Below are 5500 nucleotides of genomic sequence, written 5' to 3'. Positions count from 1 at the left end.
CGTAGATCTACACGCTTTATTTCATGTCTAAACAAGTACAGTCAGAAACTCTGAGAGAACCGTGGAGCGCAATGATGTTATTTCCCCGGCCATCTTCTCCCATAAAAGAACTCCCCCACTCCACTCAATTAGACCAGGCCAGCCCCGCCCAGCGTCTTGCGTCACAGCACGCTCCCTTAATTGAAGCCAGGGGAGGGCACTGGACGCAACTACCTTTCTCCGAAGGGGGTGACGTTTTAAAATTTCGGGAGATGGACTTCATACTCCCACACGCTATGGAAACATTCGGGGAAAACTATGATAAAATTGATAGTATTGAAGAAGCTTTCAAAACTGACCTTTTTTGTCCTTTGTAATTCACATACTAAAGTAAATTTGTATTTTCCCCACAGTGAAAATTGGGTCCTTCTGAAGCAGTACCTACGCAAGCAGTGAGCTGATGGGGTTATCCTGTAACGTCAGTTGGAGGGAGAGAGTGCAGCGTGCTAGTTCTTGTCAGGTTTTTTACCTTTTAGTAAGAGACAGCTTTTATCCCTATTTTTAGTTCTTGGTTTTTTGTTTTGTTTTGTTTTGTTTTGTTTTATCGGTAGCGGGTATCGAACTCACGACCGCGAGCTTTTTAGTTTTTGTTAACACGTTAGTTTATTGTTAAACAGGTTCTATTACCGGATAGGCTGACATATAGGTTTGACTCTGCTGGCCCAACAAGAAACTTTCATCGTTTTTCCAACAGTCTTCTCCAAAGATTTTCTGAAGCTTGAGAGCTTGAAATGACATGGGTGACATCACTGATATAAAAGTGGGCCTTGAAGCCATCCTGAATGAGATTACCAGTTTTATGCAGCTTTCAGCTGAATTAAGGGTGGTGATCTGTACTTTCCCTGAATGCTCCGTTCTGCCTCTGTCCCCAAAAGCTAACACCCAGTCCTAGTCAAGTCTGTGCAATTGACTTTAACTATGAGTCATTCTCCTGCATTTTTCTGAGCTTGTCAAAACAGAGCTTGCTGCACATTACTGCCTAGGCTGTAAAGTCCGGTGAATAGAAGTGAAGTGTGTAGTGTTTGGAAGATTTAGTATTTCCCTGAAGAAAAAAGTAACTAGACACGATGGCCCACACCTGTAACCCAAGCACTTTGGGAGACTTCTAGCCCAACCTAGGGAAATTAGTGACATAACAAAACCTTGTCTCAATAAAAAAAAGTACTAGGGCTGTAGCTTAGTGAGAAAACCCTAGGTTCAATCCTTGGTCCTGGGTGGGGGGAAATGGGTGGGAGGTGGCACAGAAGAGTGGTCAAATACAAAAGAACAGACTTCAGGGAAATCTCTTTTTTAAGCAACTAAGAAAGCTGCACTCATCAATTCACTCATGTAGGGTAGAGGGGCAGTAACTCTGTAGTAGAGTGCCCACAATGTCCAAGGTGCTGGGAGAGGATATAAAATGGAGTTTTAAAATCCCAGCTTTGACACTTTGTAGAAATGAAACCTTTGTCAAGTACATGACTTCACAATTATAATGTTCACCTCACAGTCTTACAATAAGAAGGAAATGAAAGCCAGATAGGATGGACTATATCTGTAGTCCCAGCACTCTGGGAGGCTGAAGCAGGAGGATCAGAAATTCAAACCCAGCCTGGGCAATTTGGAAATTTGATGAGACCCTGTCTCTAAGTAAAAGTAGGCTGGGTGTGTTTACTCACACCTGCAATCCCAGCACTCAAGAATATGAGGCAAGAGGATCAAAGAGTTGGAAGCCAACCTAAGCTACACAGCAAGACACGGGACTGAGATAATCCACTGGACCCTGGCCCCCACCCTTGCTTTTGTGAGTGGGCCAGTCTGAATCCATCAGAGTGTATCCCTCCAGCTACTCAAACTGGAGTCCTTTCCCTACCTGTTCTTAATTTCATCAGGGACCTGCTTGATCTTTGTCAGAGCCCTGCTCCCCTTTATTTTCATACTCTTTCTCAGTCTTGCTCTGTAGTTCAGGCTGGCCTCAAACTCACTATGTACCCCAAACTGGCCTTGAACTTGCTATGACCCTCCTGCCTCACACTCCCCAAGTGCTGTAATTACAAGCATACACCACCACCACACCAGCTTATTTTCTCTTATTCTCAATTAAAGCTTTCTCCTGCAAATTAGTGCTTTAGTTTTAATTTGTATTATCACTTAAATAAAGACCCACTCTAGCTAGTGACTGTATCAATTTTTAAAGGATGTTATTCATAGTGTTTTATGTTTGCAGTTTGTAACGCAAGATCACACTTTCAGTTCATTCCCTATAAAGATATCTGAATCCACTAAAGCTACAAGAATTAACTCCATTCACACTTTCCTGCTTTCTGAGTCACCACTAGGGAGGAGTCAGAATTTCCTCCCAAAGTGGCTCCCTTCTGCTCATCCATTCCACTCTCAGCCCAGGGCTCCCACATCCTGGATCAAGCTCCCTGGAATTCCCAATCATTGGTCAGAAAAGTTACTCACCCTAACCTCTTCTCAGCCACTTACTTCCTGCCCCCTGCTTCACTGTGCCCACTGCCCTCTCCACTGGGGTCTTTTCCTTCTCCCTGAGTCCTCAGACCTCAGGAAAGACTTGAGTCCATGCCTCCCTCCTCACTTGTTTCCTGATCTTTACTTTCCTGTCTCAGAAAATTCCCATCTCACATCATCTGGCTGGGCTCTCATTTCCTGCCTCCTCAGTATTAACCACCCCATCGTGGATTCATTCTCATTTACTGAGACACTGGTCCCACTCTGCTTTTCCACCCACTTCCTGTAACTTCCTGTCATCAAATTCAACAATGGCCTAGGCTGTTCAAACCCCCACCCTGTGTGAGTGAGTGTGTGTGTGTGTGTGTGTGTGTGTGTGTGTGTGTGTGTGTGACTAGTGATTGAACCTAGGGCCTTCTAACTAAACTACATCTCCACTCCATCCCTTTTTGAGACAGGTCTCACTCAATTGCCCAAGAAGGGCTCAAACTTGTAATCTTCCTGTCTGAGCCTCCAAGATTGGTGGGATTACAGGTCTATACCAGCATGCCCAGATTGTTCAAAGCTTCTGCCTACTATTCTCAGACACCAGCTCCCATGGACATATCCTGAATCTTGTCATCACTAGAAGCCATTCAACCTGTCAACTCACATACTAACCCAGCCCTCTAAGGTGAGTTCCTCAAATACTCCCCAAAACAGTGCATCCTGCCAAGCCCCAATGAGCCATTTAATTGTGTTCTATAACATCAGCTTTCCCCTATAAATATATAGACAGATGAATAAATAAAAGAAGCCAGTGGGGGCCAAGGGAGGGGTACGGGGATTTGGAAGCCATGACTTTTCCCAGAGACTAGAAGAGGATCCTCTGTGGGGATTCCCAAGGCTAGGACCTCTTAACCTCATAGCCAGTGGCTTGGGTTCCCAGGGCAGCTCCCAGAAATACCCTCTGTCCCTCCAGTTCTCTGCAGGTCTAGTCCTACTGTCCCTCCAGCTGCTGCTCCCCTGTGGCCACCACTAGGTGTCTCTGACAGGCAGCCAGGAGGGAGGTCACTGCTCAGGCTCAGCAAGCAGCTCCTCTAGACCTCTACTCAACAGGAAGAGAATAGGAGGACAAGAAGGGACAGCACCATTCCCAGTCAGGGGTCAGCAGCCCTGGGCTCCAGCCTGCACTCTGTCCCTGCGAGCTTTATGAGCTAGGACAGTCACTTCTCTCTGGGGGCCTCAAGTTCCATCTCAGAATCACAAGAATGGGACTAATGCTCATGACAGGCTGGTGTTCTCCTATCCATAAACCGGGGCCAGTGGGGTGGCAGTTGATGGCCTCAGACAAGATGCCTCAGGGCAGGTGCCCAGATAGTCAGAGGGTTGGGGAGTGCAGCATACAGAGCCAAGGAAAACACACAGGAGCTCAGGTTGTCTGCATCTGAGGATATGAGCCAGCGGGGCAGAGGAGATGGAAAGGCCGCAGTACTCTCAGATACCACTAGTGCTACTCTTACCCCATCCTGTCTAGCTCTGATGAGATTGTAGGTGAGTCACCTAAGTTTCTTTATCTGTTAAATAGTCTTACCCCCTTCCAAGTCCACTTCTCAGGAGACTAAAGGTACAGAGGTGCCTTTAAGTTCATGCCCTATGTAGATGGCAGGGTTAAAGGAAGCAGGCCTTCTGTCACTATTGCTACCCTAGTCCTTCCCCACCACTCTGCCTCAGTGAGGGCCAAAGGCCACATTCCAGATGAGCAGGGCCTGTTGAACCCAGGACAGAAAGCTGACCTCTCAGAGGGGTCTTCTAGCATTTTCCTTTCCACAACAGCATGTGGCTTCACAATTCTGCTTGTCCTACCTCAGCCAGATGATCTGCCCCTCTTGCTCTAAACAAGATCTCTGTGATGATCCCAGAGTGACTTACTCTTCCTTGCCAGGTGCCTCTCCAAAGGACCCATGAAGGTTAATGCTGGTAAGGTTCCCTGGTAATGGCTCCTGCACCAAGATGGGTGGCAGTGGAATGGAGAGGTGATCTGCTGGTGGTCCAGCTGTCTCTAGGCTCATATTCAGAAAATCAAGCCTAGCACCCCTGCCCACTCCACCCCTCAAAGAGACTCCTTTCCCAGTACTGCATTGCACAAAGGTACAGTCACCGGCTTGTACAGAGGTCAGGAGATGGAATGTGTCCTTAACTCCCTCTCCCCTGTCACCAGGCATCCAAGGTGACCCTCTTTTTTTTTTTGAAAAAAGCAGTAGCAAAGTTTATTTGAAGAAGTAAAAGTGAAGAGTAAGCAAGAAATTGGCTCTGCAGAGTGAGCTTGGACTGAATAAAAGAGGAAAAGGCAAGATAAAAGTATACCCTGAAGAAAACAGGCCATGTTATCATGAGAAGAGCCATGATAGGCTTTTTTTCCCCCTCTTTCTGAGACGAGTTTTGCTATGTAGTTCAAAGTGGCCTGAATTCATTATATAGCCTCAAACTCCTGCCTCAGCCTTCCAGTTGGAGTGCTGGGATTATAGGCATGCACTGCCACATCCAGCTGGTCACCAAACATTCTAATTCATGGTCCTAAACCATCTCCCTTCTTGGTACCAATTCTGTAAACAGAAGATGTGGGTTATACAGCAAGATCCTGTCTCAAAAAAAAAATTGTTTTCTTCTAAGAAATATTTTTTATCATAATAGAAAATTAACTTGAAAGGATAGTATGGCTCTAAGGAGCTGATAGAAGGGGCACAGTCTGATGGAGGGGTGCAGACAGGCCTACAAAAAGAAGCTAGTTCTGGGCCGAGGATTTAGCTTAGCAGCTTAAGTGCCTGCTTGGCAAGCCTGAGGTTATGAGTTCAATCCCCGGTACCAAAGAAAAAAAAAAAAAAAAAAAGAAGCTAGCTCTATAAAACATTGTGATGAGCTTGGATCCACTAGATTTTGCTCAGTCCTGGTTTCACAGCTCCAGAGGAATCCTAGGGAATCCTCAGGACTTGGTGGGCAATACAACTCCCATGGGAGGAAAACTCATGCT

This window comes from Cavia porcellus, unplaced genomic scaffold, assembly GCF_034190915.1.
Source record: "Cavia porcellus strain 051 isolate PalLab524CR breed Dunkin Hartley unplaced genomic scaffold, mCavPor4.1 scaffold_6, whole genome shotgun sequence".
Taxonomy (NCBI): domain Eukaryota; kingdom Metazoa; phylum Chordata; class Mammalia; order Rodentia; family Caviidae; genus Cavia; species Cavia porcellus.
Note: the sequence above shows the minus strand (reverse complement) of the source record.